Source organism: Papio anubis, chromosome 13, assembly GCF_008728515.1.
Source record: "Papio anubis isolate 15944 chromosome 13, Panubis1.0, whole genome shotgun sequence".
NCBI classification, from domain to species: domain Eukaryota; kingdom Metazoa; phylum Chordata; class Mammalia; order Primates; family Cercopithecidae; genus Papio; species Papio anubis.
The window spans coordinates 17,857,292-17,869,354 of NC_044988.1; the positions used below are offsets into that span (position 1 = coordinate 17,857,292).

The following is a 12,063-nucleotide window of genomic DNA, read 5'->3' on the forward strand; positions in this document are numbered from 1 at the left end:
GAGTGTAAATTAGTTCAACCATCGTGGAAGACAATGTGGCAATTCCTCAAGGATCTAGAACCAGCAATACCATTTGACCCAGTGATCCCATTACTGGACACATGCACAAATATGTCTGTTGAGGCACTATTCACAAAAGCAAAGACTTGGAACCAATCCAAATGTCCATCAGTGATAGACTGGATTAAGAAAATGTGGCATCTATACACCATGGAATACTATGCAGCCGTAAAAAAGGACAAATTCATGTCCTTTGCAGAGACATGGATGAAACTGGAAACCATCATTCTAAGCAAACTATCACAAGGACAGAAAACCAAACACTGCATATTCTCACTCATAGGTGGAAGTTGAACAACGAGAACACATGGACACGGGGCAGTGGGGGGAACATTACACACCAGGGCCTGTTGGGGAGTTGGGGGCTGGGGGAGGGATAGCATGAGGAGAAATACCTAATGTAAATGACGAGTTGATGATTGCCGCAAACCAACATGGCACATGTATACATATGTAACAAGCCTGCACGTTGTGCAAACCGTACCCTAGAAATTAAAGTATAGCTGGGCGCGGTGGCTCACGCCTGTAATCCCAGCACTTTGGGAGTCCGAGGCGGGTGGATCACAAGGTCAGGAGATTGAGACCATCCTGGCTAACACGGTGAAACCCCGTCTCTACTAAAAATACAAAAAACTAGCCGGGCGTGGTGGTGCGTGCCTGTAGTCCCAGCTACTTGGAGGCTGAGGTAGGAGAATGGCGTGAACCTGGGAGGCGGAGCTTGCAGTGAGCCGAGATCATGCCACTGCACTCCAGCCTGGGCGACAAAGTGAGACTCTGTCTCACAAAAAAGAAAAAAAAAAAAAAGAAAGAAAGAAATTAAAGTATAAAAAATAAAAAATAAAAAAAACACTGATCTTAGGTATTTAAAAAAAAAAAAAAAGCCTCACTGGAATAAAGCTTAAAGATTTAGACCGAAGATACTGCCAGTGTTGCTAGCAAGCTGGTAAAACCACATGCCTAAGCTTTATTTGTTTGAGTGCTTATTTTGTTAAAAAGAAAGAAAAAAAAACTACTACTGCTTAATAAAGCAATAAAACAAAGTGATAACGTTATAAGAATTGATTTAATAGGCCATCTATCAGTTTCCTAAAGGACTTTAAAACTAAGACTTGCCGTTTTTAAAACTCTGCCCATCCTACTTACTCCCATGAGAAAAGGATACTGTCTATAACAGGGTAGTCAATTTGTATCATCTTAAACCATGTGAAAGTGTCGATATTGAACCTTTTTTCACAACCCCCATACCTCCCTTCCACTGCTTCCCCCAGGGAATTTAACCAAAACAATGATTTTACTAATGATGATACCACCAGCAATGTCAATGTGGTTTGCGTGTTGAACTCATATTTATGCTATTTTACTGCATGTTAAGTGTGCTTTAAAGTACCCTATGTGTGGTTCAGTTAACTGAATCTTCTCAAATGTCCCATTTATTTGTCCTAACAAGATACATGGGGCTACTGTTTGTGTTGCTCACGTGGGAATACACAGAACAAAGTCCTTGAAGAGAATCAGGGTGTGCCTACATTTCATGGAACTATTCCAATCTATCCCCAGAGCTAAAGCTATATTTTACTGAAGCATTTTTACAATGGTAAAAAAAAAAGCACCCTCTTTTTCCTCCCACCATGTGAGCTTTCTAGAGGTATACCTTTAAGAGAAATCCTAGATAGGTGCCTATCCACCTACATGCATCTTCTGGGCTCTAGTTACTGTGTTTAAATACTGCTATAAGGTTAAGAGTGATCGAGAGAGATAAATTATCAAGGTTGAGAATGACGATCATTGTGCCAGACGTCCAATTACTTGTACAAGGTCAAATCATTTCAGTTCTCAAGTCTGGAAAACACTGTAACCAATGTTACCACGGTTATACTCAGTTCCACCAGAGGGGAGAGGCAGGGAAAATGGAAAGAAAGGATGGGAGGGAAAAGTGGGATGTCAGTAGGAGTAGGGAAAGAAAATTACTTTCTCTAGAGGGCTTACCTTCAGCCTGCACAGAACAAGGTGGAACCGGTCAAAGAACCTGATTACTCTGATCACTAAGACACCCAAGTTCTACGAATAGTTCTTTCCTCAGCCGGTGTGTCAGAGCACGCCTTGCCAGCTGTCTGCTTTACATTTTACTTCTCTTCTCTCTCCCTCCCCTCCTCCTCTTCTTCCTCCTCCTCTTCTTCCTCCTCCTCCTTTTCTCTCTCTCTCACACAACTTCCTCTTTCCTACTGACATAAATAAATGTACGGTTGTCTTTTAATGCTGATTTACAATTAACCTTTTCCATAGTTAGCCACAGTAGAGGGAAGAAAATACTCCTTGTGCCCACAGTAAATGGAGATCATTCATCTTGATTTTTCCCAACATGGTATGTGTGATCAAAATGATGTGAGAAATACCTAAAGACAAAGGAATTTTGGATATAGGAATAAAACAAAACAAAACAAGACTGATCGTCCTTAGTTCTCATCAAGGATGCCTATCTCCAGGGAAAGAAGCCACCTTTTATACAGAGCGCCATGCTCTCTATTTTTTGGTCTTTCCTCTCAGGCGAGCCTAAAGCATCCTCGTCTGTTTACTTCTTTTCTCTGTTTTTCAAGAAACCTCCATCTATCTTGCATTTCTCAGTATTTTCTTTCCTCTTCTTCCAATTCTAGCATATGGCCTCTAGTGGTTTCTTCTCCCTCCTCCCAATTATATAAAATTTCAATTCTTTGAAGCTGTCACTACCAAAACATCCTTACAATCACTTTGTTTTCTCACTATGAGTTGCCACTCCTATCAAAATCCAAGTTTTGGCCTTTTCCTGTTTACTGAGATACCGCTCTGCCATTACCCTTCCACTACACTTCCAGGTGCAGGCACAGTCAGCAAGTGAATAAATGGGCCCTGGCCTGGCTAGAGCAGAGGGCACAGCAAGGAACGAGGAGACAGTCCCTGTTCCTAGCATTTGTACTTGCTCCTCCCTCTACCTGGAACCACCTTCCCCAGATCTTCCCATGGCTCATCTCCACCCATCATTTAAGTCTCAGGACTTAATAGGAGACTCCCTTCAATGCCTTAATGGGAGACTCCCTCCAACGCCTTCACTTACCATCCTCAATTACTCCCTCTCCTCCCACATTCTGGCCCATTACAGTTTTGTCTTCTCCTGACAGCATTTGTAATCATCTGAAATTACCTCATATATATTTTTGTTTACATGGACTAGACTAGTGCTTCTCTAACTGTAATGCACATACTAATCACCTGGAAGTGTTAAAATCCAAATTGGAAAAGGGCCTCAGAATCTACTTCTAACAAACTTTAAGGTGATGCTGAAAATGCTGGTCCACAGACCAGACCCCTAGGAGTAAGGTTCTAAAGAATGTAGGCTCCATGGCAGATAGCCTTGTTGTACAGCCCCAGTGGCTGTTATGTCAAAGACACTCAACATGCTTTTGTTGAATAAATAGAAGAAACTACAGTTTAGGTGGTTAGAATCTCATGAATTCTTTTGCGGGCATGCTAAAATTGTTTGGGAATACAGACATACACAAGAGATATTGTGAATTCGGTTCCAGATCACGACAATAAAGTGAATGTTACAATAAAGCGAGTCACACAAATTTTTTGGTTTCCCAGTGCATGTGTGTACTACAGTACAGTACAAACATTAAAGTTATGTTTGTACTATAGTTTAAGTGTGAAGTAGCATTATGTCTTTAAAAAAAAACATATATAGAATACCATAATTTAAAAATACTTTACTGATAGAAAATGCTAACCATCATCTGAGCTTTCAGTGAGCCATGATCTTTTTGCTGACAGAGGGTCTTCGCTCAATACTGACGGCTAATCAGGGAGGTGGTTGCTTAAAGTTGGAGGGCTATGACATTTTCTCAAAAACAGACAATAATTAAGCTTGTTAGCACTTGTTGTCTCTTCCTTCCCAAAGAACTTCTCTGTAGTATGGGATGCTGTTTGACAGCATTTTACTCACAGAATTTCTTTGAAATTTCGGAGGAGTCAATCCTTTCAAACTCTGCCACTGCTTTATCAACTAAGTTGATGTAATATTCAAATTCTTTGTGGTCATTTCAACAGTGTTCATAGCATCTTCACCAGAAGTATATTCAATCTCAAGAAACTACTTTCTTTGCTCATCCATAAGCAGCAGCTTCTCATCCATTCAAGTTTTATCATGAGATTGCAGCAATTCAGTCACATCTTCAAGGTCCAACCCCAAAGACCATCCTCAGGGTCTTGAACCCCTCCAAAGGCATCCACAAGGATTGGAATCAACTTCTTCTAAATTCTTATTAATGTTGGTATTTTTACCTCCTCCCATGAACCACAAGTGTTCTTAATGACATCTAGAATGGCTAATCCTTTCCAGAAGGTTTTCAATTTACCTTGCTCAGATTCACCAGAAGAATCATTATCTATGGTAGCTACAGCCTTACAAAATGTATTTCTTAAATAGTAAATCTTGAAAGTTAAAAGTACTCCTTGATCCATGGGCTACAGAATGGATGCTGTATTAGCAGGCATGAAAACACTAATCTCCTTATACATCTCCATCAGAGCTCTTGGGTGACTAGGTACACCAATAGTAGGCAGTAATATTTTGAAAGAAATCGTTTTTTCTGAGCAGTGGGTCTCAACAATGGGATTAAAATATTCAGTAAACCATGCTATAAACAGATGTGCTGTTGTCTAGGCTTTGTAGTTCCATTTATAGAACACAGGCAGGGTAGATTCAGCATAATTCTTAAAGGCCCTAGGAGTTTTGGAATGATAAATGAGCATGGGCTTCAAGTTAAAGTCACCAGCTGCATTAGTTACATAGCAAGGGAGTCTATCCTTTGCAGATTTGAAGTCAGTCACTGACATCTCTTCTCTAGCTATGAAAGTCCTAGATGACATCTTCTTCCAATAGAAGGCTGTCTTATCCACACTGCAAATCTGTTGTTTGGCGTAGCCACCGTCATCAATGATCTTGGCTAGATCTTCCAGATAACTTGCTGCAGATTCCACATCAGTACTTGTTGCTTCACTTTGCACTTTCACGTTATGGAGATGGTTTCTTTCATTAAACCCAATGAACCAACCTCTGCTAGCTTCAAACCTTCCTTCTGCAGCTTTCTCACCTCTCTCGGCCTTCACAGAATTGAAGAGAGTGAGGGGTTTTGCTCTGGATTAGGCTTTGGCTTAAGGGAATGTCATGGCTGGTTTGAGCTTCTATCTAGACCACTAAAACTATCCCTATGTCAGCAATAAGGCTGTTTCATTTTCTTACCACTGGAGTAGCACTTTTAATTTCCTTTAACTTCTTTTCATTTGCATTTGCATTTATAACTTGGCTGTTGAGCACAATACACCTAGCTTTTGGCTCATCAGCTTTTGACGTGTCTTCCACTCTAAGGTTAATCATCTCTAGATTTTGATTTAAAGTGAGAGATGTGAGACTCTTCCTCGCATTTGAACACTTAGAGGCCCTCCTGTATAAGGTTATTAATTGACCTATTTCAATACTGTTGTCTCAGAGAATGGGGAAGCCTGAGGAGAGGGAAAGAAGGGGGAATAGCACGAAGCAGTCAGAACACATACATTAATTAAGTTTGCTGTCTGACGGGGGCTCAGTTCACGTTACTCTAAAACTATTACAATAGTAACATCAAAGATCACTAACCACAAATCACGTAACAGATAAAGTAATAATGAGAAGGTCTGAAATATTGTGAGAGTTACCAAAATGTGACATAGAGACATGAAGTGAGCACAGGCTATTGGAAGAACGGCTCCACTCAGGGTTGCTACAGCCTTCAATTTGTGAAAAACACAGTTTCTGTGAAGCACAATAAAGCAAGGCCCAGTAAAACAAGGTATGCCTGTAGCTAAAGCACATTAATATATCAACCACAAAGGAATATCTATCCAGAAAACCTGCTTAAATTCTGATATGGTTTATTTAGCTTCCCATCACACATCTTTTCTGGCATTTAGGATACCACGCTATTCAAAAGAATAATAAATTATCATAGTGTGCAACAAAAGGAAATGCAAATTCATTCTGGACAATTCCTAACGGGTGAATAAATGATTAAAGTTTCCTATCTGAAACCTTGGCAAAATATGTGTTTTAAAGATTATTTTAAAATATAATAAAGGAAATGCAGCTTAACCTCCTTCTTGAGATTATTTATACCAGATTGCTCATCACCAGACCCATTGAACTGAGGAATTTGTTAGACAGCACCCTGGGAGCGCACCTTGTGTACAGCGTTCATGAGAAATCTCTACAACGTTATCTCGAGTGCACCAACTTGATGATTTTAATAGCCCAAGGAAAGGACCTACTCATGCGACAGCATCACTAGGTTCACAGGAAGTAAAAGGACAGTTCCGAATAATTCAAGGTGTGGTGGTGGAGCTCAGGAATTATACACACTACAATGTGTAGATGAGTTCATACTTATTAACCTTGTTCAAAACAAGACAGTTAGAGCCAGGCTTGGGGAGCCATGGGCACAGCTGCAGCAGGAGGACCCCTAGAGAGAACAGGCTATTCAGATCCCTTCCGAACAAGGTCCAAGAGTTGCTGCAGCATCACGTGCTGAGCAGCAGGCAACCGAACCTGGGATTCCACGTATGGATTCTGATACACAAACTGCCTCCCCACTGTCCCTGACAAACCTGTCTGGACACTCTCACACTGCAGGAGGGTTTTAATTATTAGGAAGCTTTTACTTAAACTAATTCCTTGGCTGTTTCTGTGTGTTTTTGTTGTTGGGGTGGTGTACTGCACACAAAGTCCACTACCATTCACTGATTGCTCACTCCAGCTCCTTCAATGGCTGGGGGAAGCCACCTGACACAGGCTGAGAAATTAGAAAAAAGAAGTCCCCGACCACAGACTGAAACCTCTCTATAATCAGAAAAATAATAGCATTTTCCCTATAATCAGGCTCACATCTACTTTTGTTTGTTTTCTTCTTTTTTAATACTTGACTAGGCAGGTTGAGAAAATTAAAGGTAAAGGAAACTATTGTGTTCCTATATTCCTAGTTACTTTTAAAATGTACTTCAGGTAGCTTTTAAATTAAATTCTGTAGGCAGTTTAAAATATTTAAACAAATGTACCTTAGAAAAAGCCTAAACCACAAATGTATTACTGCCTTTTTGCCCATTCAACAAATACTTATTAAATATCTACTTAATAAGTATTTTATTACTTGTCAGGACTATTGTAGGTGAATGAAGACAGAGGGGTGAACAAGACAAGCAAGTCCCTACCGTCAGGGAGCTCCCATCATAGGTGGAGGGAGACAGAAGCACACATACAAGTATATAAAGAGGAATTTCAGACACTGAGAAGTGCTATGAAGACAAAATAGGGGGTCTAAGAGAGAGCCCTGGGGTGGGAGGTGGGTCTGGTTTGGATGACATGATCAGGCAAGGACAAAAAAAGAAGCGACTCAAAAGTTGAGATGTGGCTAAACGTAACATTTTCTACACCACATGTTGCATATGTTATTAACAAGTATTATACACATAAAGGAGTCCCTGATCAGATGACCTCACACACTGTGAAGAAAGTTAAACAGTTTTCTTTACTGTTGGATATCTCAGAGCCTTTCATTTGATAGTGTTCGCCGTACATTTTTGGAAAGGAGCACATTAAAAGCAATTACGACTCAAGCTTCTTTGGCTTTGGGACCCTCTCTCCTCAAAATTCGGAGAGGAGACGATATTCCGTGGGAAACACTGAGCTCGTCAGTCGTTTCTAGCCCTGGCCTTACATCAGCATTACTAGTCCACCTTTCACAAACACCCACACCCAGGCCTCACTCCAGACCAATTAACTCACAATCTCCAAAGCCAGGACCCTGGTTTCAGTTTTTAAAGCTCCCCAGGTGATTCTAATGTGCAGGCAGGATTGAAAACCATTAAGCTAGAGCACAGGATGCATACAATAAAAAATAGAGTGGAAAATAAGGACAGAAGGGGTTCACTGAGGTCAGACTGTGGAAGGTCCTGAATGCCACTCTAAGGGGTTTGAACTGTATTTAGACGGCAGTAAGGGCCCATCAAGGTCAATTCCTAGGGAAGTTATGATAAGTACCAGACAGGTCAAGACACCACAGTGCATTTCTGTCCTCCACCCACTTCTTGCCACTGATTATATTTAATACTGTGGACGGAAAGAAGAGATTTATAACCACAAAGCATACCACAAGAGGAAAGATGGAGGATGAAAGATAACTTCAGAATAGGAACAAAAGGAATTTCCAAAGCACCTCCGACTTAGGAAATTCAACAAGATGTTTTCAGTTACTGGCTCCTACTCTAAACTAGAAGCTGTGGTAGAAACAGCAGTTCTGAATGCAGAACTGATCTGAACTCTTGAGGTGTTTATAATTTAGTTGGGGGAAGATCAAATATAAATAAACACAATAACAAACGCCATGTGTTAAGTGCCCTAGGTACTACCCAGAGGAACCCTGGAAATCTAAGAGTGAGGAGGGGAAGAAAACCCTTCTGGCTTTGGGGATAGAGTAATGTGAGCCATATTAACTTCATAACTTTCGATTATTGTCTGCTACTCTGCCATATACTGCGTTATAATCTGAAAAAAACAGTACAGGAACAAGATAGGACTCACAGAGCCTATAATCTAACAAATGAGACAGACATTGAAACAAACATAGAATGCAGGGTATTTTAAAATGCTTTTTAGAGGACTATTTCCCTGAGTGAGAGTGAAATGAGTCTGACACACAAAGGAGTAGGGGGCAGAGAAAAGGGTAAGACCATTCCCAACAAAGCCTGCCATACCAGCACGCAACACTGACATTCAAAGAAAAAAGTGAAAGGGGTAGTATCAGTACAAGGTGAAGGTGGAGAAGTAGATCCAAAAGAACCTAGTGGACCAGGATCATCTTTATCCAGGACATACTAGTTAGGAGGCTATTGCATTACTCATGGTGAGTGTTTTTTTTTTTTTTTTTTTTTGAGACAGAGTCTCGCTCTATCACCCAGGCTGGAGTGCAGTGGCACGATCTCAGCTCACTGCAACCTCCACTTCCTGGGTTGGAGCAATTCTCCTGCCTCAGACTCCCAAGCAGCTGAGATTACTGAGATTACAGGTGCATGCCACCACGCCTGGGTAAATTTTTTTTTTTTTTTTTTTAAAGTAGAGACAGGGTTTCACCGTGTTAGCCAGGATAGTCTCGATCTCCTGACCTCGTGATCCGCCTGCCTCAGCCTCCCAAAGTGCTGGGATTACAGGCGTGAGCCACTGCGCCAGGCCAGTGAGTCCTTTTAAATATGGTGGCCAAGGGTGTTCACCATCCTAACATTAATGGAACGCTTGCTCTGTGTCACATATTTCACTTAATGTTCAGAACAATTTTAAGAGGATTATTCTCGTCCCCATTTTACAGATAAAGTCAAAGAAGAGAAAAGTGGTGAATTTACCATGATCACATAGCTGGAGAAAAGTAAACAAATGCAGGAGTAACTGGGAGCTGATACCAGAAGACCTCATGTTTGACTGGGTGTGGCTAAAGAATGAGAGAGCAGGAGAATAATCAGCTGCCTCTCTGGGTTTCTGGCTTGAGAAATTGGGTGGATGGTGGTGGCATTTCCTCAGATAGGAATCACTAAGCAGGCTTGTGGCGGGCTATGTCATTTCAGGACCTGTTGAGTTTAAGTATCTATAAGACATTCAAGGCAAATGAGGACATACAATGGTCTCAGAGGAAGGGTCTGGGGTAGTAGAAAAAAAACCCTGAGATTCATCTACAAAGAGTGAATAAAATTACCTAAATAAAAGGGCAAAGAAAGCAGAGAAGAGGTCAGAGCCATATTGGGAATAATAGCAGGATTTACCAGGGGCAGAGAAGGGCCCCTAAAAAATGACCCGACACCAAAAGATAGATATAGAAGTAGACCGAGAGATCCAGCAAGCCCAGATAAGGGAATAGAGAAGGCAAAGGCTGTAGGCAAAAAGCCTGGAGACCACCATAACCTCTAGTATGACAACAAGGTCTGATGGGCAGTGATGGTGACCGTGGTTGAGAGCAAGGAAAGCAGGCAGGCTGCACATGGAGAGCTAGTGGATTATGTGGCTTCACTAGATTAGACAACCAGGGGAGTACGGAATCGATGACTCCAGTGCGTAAAACCTGGATGATATGGTGCTTCCTACCGTTCACTAAAACAGGGAAATCACAGGCTTGTGTCAAGGTTGCTTTAGGGGACAATTATGGAAAGGCACAGGAAGAATTCAGAATGAAGTGACAAAACATTCTGAAAGAACACCAAATATTATGAACGATACAGCTGTGCAGTCCCAAATCCTAATGTGATTCTAATTTCTAGTCTAGCTAAACCATGACTTTAATAAGCAAAGTCCAAAATGATTCTGGACTCCATTTCTATAATCATGAAATGGGAAGAATGGCTGCCCCATATCTGGTTGGCAGAAATATTTATGAGGGTAGGCTTACAAATAAAATCCCTTAAAGTAAGCAGTTCTAAGACAGAATTGAGATTAGATAGTGCTACAAATTGAGTGGCTGTATTGTTAGGTATCGATTCAAGCTTAGGGCCCTTTCTGTCTCTCAATTAAGAAAGCATCCCTTGCTAATTTATACTACACAGGGGAAGGGCTGCAAGGACCATGAGGCGGCTAGGGAACAGATCTAAAGTGGGATGGGGATGCCAGACTCACTGGCACAGTGGCAGAAGACACGTGCCACCTCACTGATTGGAAGGAGTGAGCTCACAGGCCTAGCCCCAGAAAATCTGCTTGTTTTCTACTTTTCTTGCACTTTGACCCAGAAAAGACATTCTCAGTATTTATGTTTTGCTACTGGTGAAGGATCTCCCTTCCTCTTTTCTTGGTGAACAGATAGTTGCCCTAGCTGCAGTGAATTTTATAAATAGTAGTAAAGAATAAAGAATATCATCAGGCAGGGGGAGGGGAGGCAGGCTTAATTTTAAAGCTTCTCAGACAATAACATGGTCCTGAAATTTAAGACTACAGAATAAAAATTCTTCGTGACGTATAGAAGTATGTTATCTTCAATTAAGTAGATGGTAAAAAATGAAAAACAAAAATTATCTCAGAGAATTTAGAAGCACTCAGAAGAATTTAAACAAGTTTTGCTTTAACCAAAGCACAAACTGCAGTACTTCTTACAGCTTCAATAAGAAGCTACTACTTGTGAACCTGTGTTAACTGCCTTGGACTTAACTATGCTACGTACATTCATACCACCTTGAATTTGATTCTTACCTTTAACCTAACATGCCTTTAAATTTACTTTTTTATTTTTTAGGTTACACTTTATGAACTTCCACTTCAGTCTATTCTTAAAGGATAACATAACCTGATACAACTTTTGAATGATTAAGTATTCTAAAGCAGGAAAGTAGCTCGTTCCCAGATTGTTACCGATCAGCAAAAAGATACTGGTTAACTACGTTTAGTTCAATGGAGTTTTTGTTTTGTTTTTTAAAGATGAAGACATTCTCTATGAAGAAAACAGTGAGTTAATTTTTGCACAAGTAACAAGTACCTTATCTCATTCACCCATCTTTAAGAAATAGTTCACAGACGTGCACCAGTCCGCAGACCACTCTCTGAGTGTCACTACTCCGAAGCAACATTCCTCAATCGCAAATTATAATTTCTTACTGCCTTAGACTTTAGGTGATAGGTATGTTCCTCCAAGGTAACCAAATTCTCCAACACAGCCCTAAGAAATGGAGCATTCCTTAACCTCTTCCCTGGTTTACTTACAGAACCCAAGTGTCTACAGTTGCAAAAACTACTTAAGGGTGGGTGAAGGCTCAGAATATCAGTTCTTCAGACACAACCATTCAGGAGTCTTTCCACTCGGCCATGATGCCGGCCACTGAAAGGCTGAGTTGCAGCAAACAAAAAGAAAGAACCGGTGGCTCAACCCTGTAATCCCAGCACTTTGGGAGGCCGAGGCGGGTGGATCACGAGGTCAG

At 41.0% G+C, this 12,063-nt stretch overlaps 1 protein-coding gene across 22 annotated transcripts in view; it reads right to left on the reverse strand.

The window, feature by feature from the left end:
* Nucleotides 1-12,063, reverse strand: part of LOC101026511 (transducin-like enhancer protein 4) — a 157,026-nt gene that overhangs the window by 121,474 nt on the left and 23,489 nt on the right. The gene's annotated exons all lie outside the window — the stretch shown is intronic.